The sequence below is a fragment of the Paramisgurnus dabryanus genome, chromosome 16, assembly GCF_030506205.2.
Source record: "Paramisgurnus dabryanus chromosome 16, PD_genome_1.1, whole genome shotgun sequence".
Taxonomy (NCBI): domain Eukaryota; kingdom Metazoa; phylum Chordata; class Actinopteri; order Cypriniformes; family Cobitidae; genus Paramisgurnus; species Paramisgurnus dabryanus.
In genome coordinates this window covers 4,131,238-4,146,991 of record NC_133352.1, presented here as the reverse complement: position 1 = coordinate 4,146,991, position 15,754 = coordinate 4,131,238, and the positions used below count along the sequence as shown (strand labels likewise).

The 15,754-nt window shown below is 39.1% G+C and overlaps 1 protein-coding gene across 15 annotated transcripts in view; it reads right to left on the bottom strand.

The window, feature by feature from the left end:
* Positions 1–15,754, bottom strand: part of hdx (highly divergent homeobox) — a 349,114-nt gene that overhangs the window by 92,294 nt on the left and 241,066 nt on the right. The gene's annotated exons all lie outside the window — the stretch shown is intronic.

Sequence of the window (15,754 nt, the reverse complement as noted above, 5' to 3'; positions counted from 1 at the left end):
ATATTGCATACATTTTAAAATACTGTACTTTCCGGACTATAAACCGCACCGGAGTTTAAACCGGATCATTCAAAAATGCGTCATTAAGACGAAATAAAATATACAAGTCACAGTGGACTATACGTTGCGTTTATTTAGAAAATTATTTCACAAAATTCAAGCAGAAGAACAGACATTTAATCTTGAAAGACAAGTTATTCAACTAAACAATAGCAGACAGAACAGCAGGCTGAATAGATGTCTGTAGGTTAAAAGTAATATTATCAGTTATTTAAACGATAAACTATAGCATACAGAACTTACCTGGAAGGTTGAATAGTCTAAAATTAACCGAACAAGCCAACTAGCGTGAAGTTAGCATACTCGTCATTCCACATTACAGATCCCATTAAATTACATAATTACAGAAGCAGCATATGGAGGACTCTTGCGGATGTAAACGGTAATGTGGTCTCTTGCTTTATAAATGTCAAAATAAATTCATACTGACTTACAAGGCGCACCTGATTGTAAGATATAGCACCAGTCAAGAGATGTGGCTTATAGACCGAAAAATACGGTACTGCTAATCACCTATACATCCTTAAATGGCCTATCACCTTTGTATAATCAAGAACTACTAGCAGAATACAATCCATTGCGTAGAGTGCGGTCGCAAAACTCACTTAATTGCCTTTGAATATAAAAAGTGTCTAAAGGTGGTTTATCCTTTTCCTACTTAGCCCCTAAAATCTGAAATGATTCACCAAAAAATGTTTGAGAATCAGACATAGTCGATAGCTTTAAATTTAAACTAAAGACATTTCTTCTTAACAAAGCATTCTCATAATTTGTCTAGTAAACATACTTATGCCACAAAAGTTAGCTTGTCCAGAACCGAGCAGATTTTCAACCACTTTACTGCTTGATACTTGCATTACATGCAAACTGCCCCTTTGTTTCCTTTTCCCGGTCTCGTCCTCGATCAAGGAGACTGAAGCCGTTTCTCAAAACCAAGTACGCCGAACTCGGACTTGTGTCCTTCGTAGTTCGAACTTGCAAGTTCAGACTCGGAAGAACGAACTCCTGACACGAAATGCATTCTGGGAAACTTCGCTGTCATTAGTCCACACAAGTCTCCTCTGATGCATCCTCGATAAAATGGGCGGATCAAGAACACATCCGGGGATTTTATGTGAACTTGGGCTTGATGCGAACTTTGAATTGGAACAGTACTTGGGCTGCAACTGATGACGTTTCACAAGTCCGCAAGAACACAAGTACAGACAAGAACGCATATTGAGAAACGGCTTGAGACTAACAGACCCAGTTCCTGCTGCCGTGAAGGTCATCACACCACTGATCTACTGGCCTTTCCAACGTGATGCCCAGCCGATGTCCTTCCCATTTATATATTTGGTATAATACAATAGGTTTATGGTTCAAAAAACACATTATTTTCCACATACTGTACATTTTTGTGGCTCCAGATTTCACTCACTTCCTGAAATGCACGGATTTGAAAAGCTCTGTGTCCCTGATTGGCCAGCTAATTTGTACGTTGTGATTGATCTGAATACCTCTGACGTCAGCTGGTAACGTGACGCTCCTTACCATGTTTGAAAGATTCGGTTGCTTATAGGAGTTAACTTAGAGGCTGTAAGTCCGAAGCAGGAGTAATTATGATTATGTTGGTCGTGTCTACATAACCAATCCCAGGAAGTAAACTGTTGCCTACAATCCATATGTTTGTTGTAGTTAATTTGGGGTACGTACACACTTACACATCAAAGAAAATGTAAAGGTCCCGTTCTTTCTGTGTTTTTGAAGCTTTGATTGTGTTTACACTGCAGTGCGCATGTTCATGTTTCACATGTAAAAAATGCGGTACTTTTCACACAATTTACGTATCTCTATAGTGCTGTTGTGGGCTGATGTCTTCCTTGTGCTATGAAGTCCCTCCTTCAGAAATATGTATCGAGTTCTGATTGTGTAGCTGGATTAGTGTGTTGTGATTCAAAAGTAGCTTAGCTTGCCGTTAGCTTAGCTGGCGATTCCTGTGGGCAGAGGTGAGTCAAAAAACAGTTCTACTGACGTCATTAAAGCAGGAAGTAAAGGGCTGTAGTCCAAACCGGCCATTCGCTGTGGGCTTTGAAAGGCAAATTCTGTTAAAGAAAATATATTGCCTGGCAGTGAACTTTGAGCTTTATCATTTTACAGGTATTATTTATGCTATTATAGCAAAATTATACACTAACTAAAGTTTGAAAAATGGGATCAGGAAGAACGTGACCTTTAAAAACGTGAATCGGACAATAGGTGCTCTTTAAAGAATAGAAATGGACAGAAAACAGGTTGTATGTCCAAGATGGTGGCTCTTTAGTCTGTTGGTGTTCGTGTACTGTTGTTTGGTTTTATTATTTTACCCTATTTGGACTGCTGCTGCTTTAAAATCTAGTTTTAGTAGTCCATTGATTATTACAAACATAACTGATCGTGTTTTTTTATCGCTAAAATCCAACCTATTTCATGGTTTCAAAGCGTGGATTTGTTTGTGAGTTGCATCGTGTGATTTTGTGATGGCTGTGCACCGGATCAGGCAAAAGATCCGGGGGAGATATGTATTTTGCTGCAGGTGTGCACAGACTTGAGCTTCAGTGGTGGTGAGTGAATGGTAAAAGCTAAACACAACAAGCATGGATTTGCTTGTGAGCAGCGTCGTGTGATTTCGTGAAGGCTGAGCATTGGATCTTTGGCCTGGTCCGGGGGAGATCTGTGTTTCGCTGCATGCGTGCACGGATTTGAACTTCGGCGGCGATGGCATTGCGCTGTGGGGCATCTTCATCAGTTTGGCAGCTTAAGTTTGCAGTGTTGTCTGCTGACGGATGATCCGTGATGTGGAGGATTCTCATGTATGCGGTATGTATAAAGGAGCAGGGTTGGTGACACCAGTTTTAGACCTTGATTAGCAATTTCAGGTTTCTTTGATTAGAGCTGGAGCTAAACTCCAGGACCGACATTGCCTACCCCTGCCTTCGACCATAGAGCACCTTGACCTTATATTCTTCCCCTTATGCAATTCAATTCAATTCAATTTTATTTATATAGCGCTTTTCACAATTGTTAATTGTTGCAAAGCAGCTTTACATGAGTAGATGTAGAGGAGAACATTGAAAATCAATACATAGTATAAGAAGTAGAATATAGCGGCTAAGGATAAAAAACCGTGTAAGCGAGCATATTAATAATGTAACGTATACAGTAAAGTGCTAAGTTAAGCCAAAGTTGGCTGACTCTCCCTGGGACTAAAAAACCCCCTAGGAGAAAACCCGGTGGGAAAACTCCTAGAAGGACAAAAAACCCTAGGGAGAAATTAATATTTATATTTATAAAATATAGACACTGTAGGGATAGGAAGCGTGTAAGCGGATTAAACTGGTTCAGCCGGTGGCTGTTGGTCGCGCATCGGTTGGGCGTCACGTTGAAGGACAGCCAGTAGATCAGTGGTGCGATGACCTTCACAGCAACAGGAACTGGGTCTGTTTGTCTCATTGTCCTCAGGGTCGAGGACGAGACAGGGAGACAAAAACAGAATTCTATTAGCGTAGGGGCCGTTCGCATGTAATGCAAGTGTCATACATTATAGTGGTTTAATTCAGCTCGGTTCCAGACAGGCTAACTATTGCGGCAAGAGTAAATTACCCATATGAGGTATGTGAGTGCTTTGTTCTAGACAAAATAACTACTGCGGGAAAAGTACATTTACTGCAGTATGCACTCTCTTCTATTGGACTTTGTATCAATTCAGATTATTTTTGATTAAACTTTATATGTTATTTAATTACTTTCCTGTTTTTTACTCTAATTTACTGATTAATTTTAGGTGTCTCTGATTGTGTGTAATGTGGTACATTTTATCAAGGCAAATGAAAAAGTGACAAAGGAAAATGAACTTGAACAGTATGCCACCTTCGGAAATTAGACTACAGGGATAATGATAAACATTTTTAACATTTACAAAGCAGCGTTTTTATTATCTAATCACAAATTCCCGACCTTAATTTCCCCCGCACCTCGTTAACCATCTTCACTTTTATTTCTCAGTTTGTTTTGCTGCTGTGACTGGCTTCCGAGGCCAAAGGTTTCGGGATATCAAGTTACGTTGCGGAAGTTACGTTGCTATGTAATTCAACCTTATCAAATAACCTAATAAAATATGAAAATATATATTGCCAAATATTTAATATAGAATTTGCACGCAAACATACATATTTTTTTATTTTGTTTTTAATGACAATTTCTTTACCCGCTCAAATCCGAGAGACAACATGCGCATCACTAGTCTGCACCTTCAGAGGACCAAAATGGGACGTGCAGAAAAGACGTCCAAAAGACGTCGTTTTAACATCACTTTATGCAGTGGGGTTATTGTTGCTCCTCTATGCCCTGACTTTCTGAAATGGTTGATTTCTACAAAGCTCATGGTTTTGAAAAGTGCCATGTGCTCTGATTTGCCAGCTATCCAGTGCGTTGTGATTTGCCAAATACCTCAAGCGTGTGCCGGAAATGTGACACATCTTACCATATTTGACAGATCAACTCCCAACAGGAGTTAATATCGTCTTTACTACCTTATCAATATGTGACTGATCAATCAACTTTGCCAGCGCAGCTTGATCAAGAAGTAACAGATTGGTAAGGTTAGAATCCTAAAACATAAAAACCATGTCTGCATTTGTGATAGTAGAAACAACTAGAAAATGCCCTTCCGGAGGAACCGCAAAAGTGTGCTTGCTCTACAGCACTAACGTGATTTGTGAAATGTAAAATTTTAGAATGTTTTTTTTTCTTGTGCATCCTCGCATTGGAGTCCCAAGTTCACATACACACACACATTCACACACAGAGAAATTTATACAGGCTTGTAACCAGGGGTGTTTCAGCAAGGACATCTGGGGCTTAGCCCAGACCATTTTATGTAAATACAGGGATCACTAGCCTAGATCACCCGCTCTAGCTAGCCTAGAACCAATTATAATGGCAGTGCTGCACATGTTCAGTGTTTTCTTATTAAAATTATTTAGAATTGTAATTTAAATAATTTACATTTTTGGGTGAACAATCCCTTTAAAGTGCACTATTTTCACACACTAGTTTTGTACATAATATACCATGTCCTTATCTGTGTTATTTTTAGATGTCATGAATATGAACAGAAATGCATTTACCATACTATCTTGCATTTAAAAAATGTAAACCATTTGAAGTAAACTTCATACAAAGGTGGGTTCAAATTAATTACAAGTGGTACCTAAATACATTTTTAAATAACATTTTAGCATATTTCATATGAATGTACTAAAGAACAAAAAAAATTTAGGCTATATTAAGTACAACATTAGTACATCAAATGGAGCACTTTAATTAGATTATGGAATTGTACTTTTTAACTTGAGCTTATTGTACACATAGAGTATTGCAGAACATTTAATGATGAAAGGGCATTAATAACAGGGCTCTACGCTAACCTTTTTCCCAAGGAGTACATGTGCTCCTAAATGAAAAAAAATTAGGAGAACACAAAGAAATATAGGAGCACAGTTAAAAAAGTTGATTAAACTGCTCAATTCATAAGGATATTCTATTCCCGCGCTATATGCAGATTTAATGTAGGCCAGAGTTCACATCACCAAAAGCAGCAGATATAAGCTGGATTTTATTGATCATAAGCTCATTTTTAAAATAAGCGATAGGAGAGAGCGACAGCAGCACTGATAGCCTAAATTCTTTTCATTTTTTTTACTATTAACGAATATGATTGTGTGTTGAGCGTCTACGACAGGGCTTTTCAATTAGTTTGTCATAGGGGCCAGTTCATGAAAAGCATCTCAAATGAGGGGCCAGAGATATATCACTGATGATGACTACATTTTCCTACATTTAAACATACTCATGTTGTATTTTGAAACTGCATAACAACAAAATCAGTGCATTGTGCAATAGTTTTTTTCTAAAAACATGTATTTTCAAACTGCATACAACAAAACTTGTGCATTGTAATATGACCAAGTAGGCTTTATCTACATCCAGACTTGTTCGTACTTTGTATTTTAAAACTGCATAACAACATAAGTGCATTGTAAGATACCCCGAGTAAGCTTTATTCTACATTTAAAGGGGTAAATAAAAGCCATATCACACTCATTAAAAATTGAACTTATTTACTCACTTAAGTACACATAACCAAAAGTTTATAATATGTAACATAACATTGTTTTATGCAGTTTTTTGTCAAAGCTAATTATTTCACTACCTCTATTTAAACTACAACAGCCATCTTAATAACTGGCAAACATTAGGCTAGCTTCTAATAAGAGAATATACTTTTAGATTTCGCAAGAGCAGTGAAATCAGGTGTATGTTTGTCAGCGCGATACGCATCCAGTGGTGCCGGTGCTGGGCTGTGAGCGATGGCCGATTAACTGTTACTCGTTTAAATTGCATTCTTGTGTGAGTACGATGACTCGCATAATAATTGAGCCTTTGTCTGCTTTGAATTTAGGAGAAACGCCAGGATCTTTTTTCTAGTTCACAAAAATTGTTTCAATGCGTTTCCTTTATTAACTCTTTCACCGCCAGCATTTTTTTAAAAAGTTGCCAGCCAGCGCCAGCGTTTTTCATGATTTTCACCAAAGTTTAATGCCTTCCAGAAAATGTTCTTCTTTAAATAAATAAACATACAATATACCAAATGAAAGAACAGACCCTCTGCTTTCAAACAAAAAAAACCGTTTCACCCTACCTTTAGTGGTTCTTTTGTAATCAGCTTTTGAATATGGGTAGGTTTCTGCAAAAACACCACATTTTGAGCAAAAAGCAGACATAATTCCATTTTTGTGACGGACTTTTCATAGAGATCCCATTCAGAGCGATCTTTAAAACAGACACGGACATGCAGCCGCTTGCCATAGGGCAATACTTCCGGGTTTAAAAAGTTGCGAAGCATAATATTAAAAAAATATAGATTTATCTTCTTATCTGAAGATTATGTAAATGCCATATACACAGTCTTCTGGCAAACTGTGTTTTTAAATGTGTCATAAATTTCTCAAAGTCATGACTGTTTAAATACACTTGGTGTCACATGCATGATTGAAGGTAAAGTGACACTTTTTCGCGTCAATTCACAATCATTTAAACCATACAGCTGTCATAGAGCCAACGCCAAACGATCACCGCTACTCAAGCGAGGACGCAATACTGACATGTGCGGATCCTACCCGTCTTTACAAACTAATACGTTTACAATGTATTACATTGATGAAAAAGGGAATTAAACTTGTCATGCCATATATCATTGAAATAAAAGAAAGGGTTTAACGTTAGATGTCTTAATCATATCATTCCTACCTATATTGTGAAACTGCATGTTCTCCAGGAGAGCTCGCGTTGATTCAAGCTTTCAGAATATAACATCCATTTGCAGTTTTGTGCACAAACCTTTATGAGAAATATTAATATTCCATCGGATTTAGTATCAAATAATACTCAGTATACATAGTTTTTCAATAATCACACAGTCAGTTTATGTCTAGTCACGTGTGAAGGCACGCTTGGACGTAAAGGCTGCCATCTAGTGGTAAAGAAGAATTGCAATTTTTTTATTTACATAGGGTTCAATTGGATATTTTAAAGTGAAAATAACATAATATAGACATGTTACTACAATGTTTTTTCAGTTTTAGGTCCTATCCTGTTCTGGTTATGTCAATGTCAATGTCAATTTATTTATAAAGCACAATTAAACACAACTGTCGTTGACCAATGTGCTGTACAACACAAACCATAAAGACCAGTAAAGGACGACATAAAAACATAGTATCACAGTTAAGAACAGATAAAGACATTTATAAGAAATTAAAGTCATAAAACATACGCAGAAATCACATAAAACATTACTAAGACAATGAAGTCACGAGTCATGTAGCGTACGCCAACTCAAATAAATAGGTTTTTAACTTAGATTTAAAAATAGGAAGTGTGGGGGCAGTTCTGATCACAGTGGGCAGGCTGTTCCAGAGTCTAGGTGCCGCTACAGAGAAAGCACGATCTCCTCTAGTCTTCAGCCTTGACCTAGGGACCACTAAGAGCCTCTCGTTGGCCGATCTGAGGGCTCTCGTTGGTTGATGGACTGTCACTAGCTCAGAGAGGTATAGTGGTGCTATTCCATTTAAAGACTTAAAAACTAGCAGCAATGTTTTAAAATGGATCCTATAGTGCACAGGTAACCAATGGAGTGACTGAAGGACAGGGGTTATATGGTCCCGTTTCCGAACTCCTGTCAGAGCCCTTGCAGCGGCATTCTGAACCATTTGAAGGCGGTTGATGGAAGACTGACTAATCCCCAAATATAATGAATTGCAGTAATCAAGCCTCGTAGTGATAAAACAGTGTATCACTCTTTCAAAATGTGTAAAAGTAAGAAAGGGCTTCATTTTTATCACGGTTCGCAACTGATAAAAGCTGGACTTAACAACCTGGTTCACCTGTCTGTCCAGCTTTAGTGCACTGTCCAACATCACGCCCAGGTTTTTCACCCTAGGCTTAACATACTGTGTGAGAGCATCAAGATTTACATTATTTGCACCATGTGCATCAGAAGGGGTAAACACTATGACCTCAGTTTTACTCTCATTCAAACATAAAAAATTCCGAGACATCCAAGCCTTAACATCTTGAAGGCAGGCAACCACCTGCTGTACTCCGTTCTTGTGTTTGAGTGGAAAATATATTTGTGTATCATCTGCATAACAATGATAATTCAAACCATATTTTCGAAAGATGGTACTAAGAGGGATCATGTACAGAGAAAATAACAGTGGTGCTAATGTGGAGCCCTGAGGAATCCCACATGTCAAAGGTACAGGTGAGGATCGAACTTTCCCCATGTTGACTGAGAAACTCCTGTTTGTCAAATATGACTGAAACCACTGTAGGGCTGAGCCTCTGATGCCAACTATATGTTCTAAGCGAGACAGCAGAACATTATGATCTACTGTGTCGAAGGCAGCACTTAGGTCTAGGAGTATCAACACTACCGGATCACCAGAGTCAGTGGCTAGGAAGATGTCATTTAACACTTTTAAAAGAGCTGTTTCAGTAGAGTGGAATTTCCTGAAGCCCGACTGAAATACATCGCCAATATTGTATTCTCCCAGGAAGCTTTGGAGCTGCTCCAGTACTACTTTATCTAAAACTTTAGTTAAAAATGGGAGGTTCGAAATAGGCCTGAAATTTGATAGGTCGGAGGAGTCTAAGTTCGGCCTCTTAAGTCTAGGTTGAATTGATGCATGTTTCAGGAACTCAGGAACAACTCCTACCTCGAGACATTTGTTAATAAAATGTAAAATTATCGGGCCCATTGCATCGAACACTTCTTTGAATAACCGTGCAGGAATTATATCCAAAGGTGAACCTGTGGGTTTGAGCTTCTTAACAATGTTATTTAGATGAAGCATTGAAATGGGTGTGAACTTGCTAAGCACCCCTATATATTGTATATCATCTGCAGGATCCTCAACTGCCGGTTTAATATTTTGTCTGATTCCTAAAATCTTATCTATGAAGAACTGACTGAACCGCTCACACATAGCCATTGACTCTATCGGGTGGTTACATACAGCAGGATTTAAAACAGAATTAATAATATTAAACAGTACTTTTGGATTGTTGTGATTATTGTCTAAAATAGTAGCAAAATAGTCTGATTTAGCCACTCTCATCGCCTTTTGATATGTAAAAAGGGATTCTTTTAGAATGTCATATGAGACTTGAAGTTTGTCCTTTTTCCATTTTCTCTCGGCCTTCCTACAGGTCTGTCTCAGTGATCGAGTGGTGTTGTTCATCCATGGGTCTGAGAGTGACTTATGATGTTTAATCCTCAGTGGCGCAACATCATCTAGAATTATATTGCAAACAGAATTAAAATTATAGAGCCATTCGTCTGGGCTAAGCTCCGGTGAAGAGAGGTCATAAGTATGAGAAAGATCCTCAAACACTGACGCGAACGTGACAGCGGTAGTGGCTGTGATCCTCCTTGTCACATAGTCCATAGTATGATGTTTCGTAGTACTCAGTGCTAAAGGCATATAAAAAGTTATGGGCTTATGGTCAGAGAAGTTGTAATCACAAATCTCAATGTCCCTCATTATGATTCCATGTGACAGTATAAGATCAAGGGTATGTCCCTGTATGTGTGTAGGTTCTGTAACTTGCTGCACCAAGTCGAAAGCATCTGTTAGGCTAATGAAGTCTCTTGCCAGTGCGTTTTGGGGGCAATCTTTATGTGGCTTTGGCGGCCTATAGACCACCGCAACAGCTAGCGGAGTGTCAGAATGTAGTACAAGCAGCTGGAGTTCAAAGCTGTTATATGTAGGTGCTTGTATAATTTGACACTGGAAGCAGTCTTTAAAGATAGTGACCAGCCCGCCACCCCTCTTCACAGTACGGGGAGCACTAAAATAATTACAGCTGGGTGGAAACAATTCAGAAAAAGGAGTTAAATCTCCGTTCGATAGCCACGTTTCCGTGATAAATAAAAAATCCAAAGTTTGTGAGATAAAAAAGTCTCTGATAATAAAAGTCTTGTTTACCACAGACCTCGCGTTGACCACAGCCATCTTTATCTGCGTTGTAACTTCGGTCTGCTGCGGTGCTTTACGTAGCGGCCGAAGGTGCTGTCTCACGACGCCACAACGACGACGGCGAGGTGAAAGGTATCGCGGCTGTGGATCTCCGGAACTCGGTATAACGGGTATATTCCAGGCGTATGCATCCAAACTTGGGCGCCAAACGTAGGAGCGATGATACCCTCCTTCTATCGTTGGTTGTCCGCGTCTGAAAGTCCCTTCATTTCGCGTCCGGATCTGACGTTTGAGCGTAATGGCTATCCCGCCACGTATTCCTCGTCTTTTTCGGCGTCTATTCACCGAAACATAGTATGGTGAGCGATGTAGCCACGCCGGTACGGCTGCCAGGAAGGGAGGAGGCGAGGGTCGCGATCCCTTCTGAATATAAGTTTGTGTCACTTCGGCGGAGATACGTAGATTTAAAAGCATTTGGCGGTCATACACTAGAAGTGACAATGTAACTTGCGATAAAAACAACATAAACCATACAGACACAGACGCAAACAGACGGCATGCCACATACACCGGCGCCATCTTGGTTATATGTGTTACCTCTAGGAGACATTATCAGGAAACAAAACATAAGTTTTCACTGCTATGCGGATGATACCCAGCTTTACATCTCGTCACATCCTAGTAAAACCAACCAGTTTGCTAAGCTAACAGACTGCATTAGTGATATTAGGGACTGGATGACACATAACTTTCTTATGCTAAACTCCAATAAGACTGAGATACTTATTATAACCTTTTATTTTATTTTGTCCCCCGGGGGGGCAATTAAGTTTACAGCATAGGAGCACACAAACTTACAAACACAAATACACATAATACAATAAAAATAAAATAAAAATAATATAATACACATTCTGATCAAATAAAATAAAAATAAAAATAATGTGTAAGCTACCTTACCCTCCTAGCATTTAGAAAAGAGACAGCAGACGGAACAAAGGAGTGTTTAAATCTATTTGTTTTGGCAAATGGGAGTCTAAGCAATGAACCTGATGGTAAAAACTGAAACTGTAAATATAAAGGATGAGAGGGGTCAGTCAGGATAGAATTTGCTTTCTTAAACAGCTGTTTTTCATAAAGATCCTTTAGAGTTTCTTGTGGAAGCCCTATAATTTTACTACTGACACAAACAACCTTGTTCAGTAAGTTCCTCTCTTTTACCCTCAAGGATTGAAACCAACAAACAAAAGAGAACGTAATAATAGACTCAATAAAAGAACGATAAAACAAAATCATCAAAGTAGAGTCAACCTGAAATTTGGATAATTTTCTAAGACAAAAAAGACGCTGCTGGCTTTTCTTATGGATCGAGTCAGTATTTTTCTTAAAAGACAGCTTGTTATCGAGAAAAGTGCCTAAGTACTTATAAGACTCTACCAATTCGACTGTCTGACCATCAATCACTATAGTGTCAGGGGAAGGCTGAGCACGTCTAAAATCAATACACATATCTTTAGTCTTTAAAACGTTTAAAGATAGAAAAGATTCCTGACACCATTTTAAAAAGTAGTCAATCACAGGACCATGCAAAGTTTCAGTGCTATTCAACAGGCTCACTATGACTGTATCATCCGCAAACTTCAATATATGACGGTTTTCAAAACTACTACAACAGTCATTTGTGTACAATATGTACAACAAAGGAGAAAGGACGCACCCTTGTGGTGAACCAGTAGATGTTACAGATAGATCAGAAAATTTGCCATTTACTCTGACCCTTTGCGTTCTGTCTGTGAGGAAGTCCAGGATCCAGCCAACAATACTACCTTCTAGACCAAAGTTATCCCTTAGTCTCTGAATTAGTAGATGAGGCTGAATAGTGTTGAAAGCGGATGAAAAATCAACAAACATCAATCTGACATGGTTATTTGGACTGTCAAGGTGCTTACAGATGTAATTCAACAGAGTTATGGTGGCATCCTGAACACCTCTCTTGGTCCTGTATGCGAACTGCAGGGGATCCATTCGATGTTCAGTAGTTTTCAGCAGTTCAACTTTGATCAGTTTTTCCAGTGACTTCATCACCAATGAAGTCAAGGCTATAGGCCTAAAATCATTTAATGATTTGGGAAATTTAGATTTACCAACAGGGACTATAATAGACTGTTTCCACAGATTAGGCACCTTCTGTTGAGACAAGGATAAATTAAAAATATAATTAAAAATCGGGCCTAATTGTACAGCACAATTGGAGAGTAATCGACTACTGATATTATCTGGACCAGCACTTGTTCTTGTTTTACAGTGTTTAAAAGTTTTAACAACAGAATATTCATCAAAAAAAGGGGAAAAACATTGTTTTGATTCCAGTGATATATTTCTCAGCGTCATTATTTCATTATTGAAAAAATGCACATCAAATCTGGAGTAAAATTTGTTTAGCTGTTGTGCCAGAACCATATCAGAAGTGAACCCATCCAATGAGACCCTTTTCTTTACATTATCAGTCAAACCGACCATAGTCCTGATACTATCCCATGCTGAACCCATGTTATTATTACTAAGCATATCTTCTAATTTTCTTTTATAAGATAATTTAGCTCTCCTGATTTCCCTTTTAATTTCCTTATGAACAGACCTTAGCTCAGTAGAATCTCCCTGTTTAAAAGCCTGTTTCTTTTTATTTAGTAGGACTTTTAGTTGTCTACTTGCCCAAGGTTTACTATTTGGGTAGGTTCTGACAGTCTTTACAGGAACAACAATGTCCTCACAGTAAGTTACCCATGAACTGACTGATGTCTCTAGAGGATTCAGTGAACACCTCCCAGTCTGTGCTCTCCAGACAGCCCTGGAGGGTGAGAATGGCCTCTTCCGACCACACTTTGATGTTTCTAGTTATCACCTTCCCCCTCTGAAGACATGTCCGATAGAATGGAACCAAGTACACACAGTTATGGTCAGCTGAGCCAAGAGGAGGGAGTGAGATTGATTTATATGCATTTTTGATGGATCCATAACACTTGTCCAAAATCCTGTTTTTCCTAGTAGGGCAAGAAACGTACTGATAAAAGCTCCTCAGAGATTTGTCCAATGAGCAATGGTTAAAATCTCCTAAAACCAGGTTAGGAGCATCAGGAGATAACGACTGAAGTTTATGCACAGACTGAGAGATGAGCTCAGAGGCGTTTTCTTCATTCGCCTTTGGATGAACGTAAACGATTGTGACGAAAATCTGTGGGAATTCTCGTGGCAAATACATAGGGCGCATGGACAAAGAAAGCAGCTCCACGTCCTTGGTGCAAAGTCTCTCTCTCACTATAACATTTTTACACCAGCGTTCATTTATGTACGCGCATACTCCACCTCCGCATGATTTCCCGGTAGTCGTGGACGTTCTGTCGGTGCGAAACGGGATCCCAAACCCGTCTATAACTAAATCACCGTCAGCGTCCCTTTCCCCGAGCCAGGTCTCTGAAAAGGCCAGAATACAGGCGTCTTTAAATGCGTGCTGATGGCGAACAAGAGCCTGGAGTTCGTCGGTTTTATTTCGGAGAGAACGGGCGTTGGACAGGATAATTGAAGGCAGGGGGATGCGAGACGGTTGTTGCCGTCTCATACGCTCCCGCACCCCGCCTCTTCTTCCTCGCCTCCTTGGCCTCCGCTCTGAAGCTCCGAAACGATCGCCCCTCCCGAGAACGGCTAATTCCTCCAGATCAGGTATGATCAAGTCCACTGGTGGTCCGCTGATCACAGATTTTTCAAATGTTAGCAGATAGTCCCTGGAGTATTGAATCGGCCAGAGTGATCCCAGGTGCCATACCGACGCCAAAACCAGGAACAAAGTCGGATCCATGTCGCTAAGTTTTGACGCGCCTTAACAGCCCAAAGTAGATGTTTGATATCAAAGATGTAGATGTTTGATCAATACAAAAACAAACTAAAAGAAAGAAAGAAAAAAACAAAAAAACAAAAACAAACTACAAACAAACAAACACGCTACAAACACGCTACCCACTGCTGCCGGTCGCTGCGTACGCATGCGCCCTTCCTATTATTGAACCAAATCACTCCAAACATAATATTTCAGATTACAAGTTGCCCATAGATGGCTGCAAGGTGGTGCCATCTTCCACGGTTAAGAATTTAGGTGTAATGTTTGACAGCAATCTATCTTTCGATAGTCATATCTCCAACGTCTGCCGCAAACATTCTTCCATCTTAGAAATATCTCAAAAATACACCATATGCTGTCTGCATCAGAGGCAGAAAAGCTTATCCATGCTTTTATGACCTCTAGAATAGACTATTGTAACTCGTTACTTGGGGGATGCAATGCAAATCAGGTAAACAAACTACAACTGGTTCAAAACGCAAGAGTGCTTACTCGATCTTAAAAGTATGACCACATTAGTCCAATTCTGGCATCTTTACACTGGCTACCAGTTAAATATCGCATACAATTTAAAATATTACTAATCACCTACAAAGCCTTAAATGTATGGAATAAATTTCCCGCCTAATGTATTGAGGTCACGGATTAAAAAATAATATGCATGAATAAAATAATAATAAGTGCAAATCAGAACTTTAAACAGATTTAAAGTTATATTGCACAAAACTGAAAAACGAATGCAAAGTTATCCAAATTGCATACAAAATGACGTTTTCTTTGATTATATTTTTCATTTTTTTCTTCTCTCTAATATATTCTGCTCATATTAATTTTTTTGTATGCTTGTGCTGTTTTTCCCTTGCTCTTATTTCCACACTCTGCACTTGCATTTCCAAAAGTTGCAGTTAGAGTTTCATGCAAATCAGGGCAGACTTTAAGTGTCGCCATTGGTCCGCTAGTTTTAGATTGACAGCTCCTCCTCTAGCCAATCAATCGAAGAGAGGGTGTTGACGTCACTTCGGTGCGACTCAAAGCAGGCGATCGTGCAGGTGAAGATGGATAACCGTCAGATGGGCTTTGATAATTTCAGATAACTTTTTGTATATTCACAGGTAGTGAAGTATGCATGTACAGTTTCTTTAAATATAATTATTGGCATTTATAGAGTCCGTTTTGAGAGAAAATTGAATTTTTCTACTGTTATTGAGCTTATTTACACTTAGCGGTTAGCGCTTAGCGT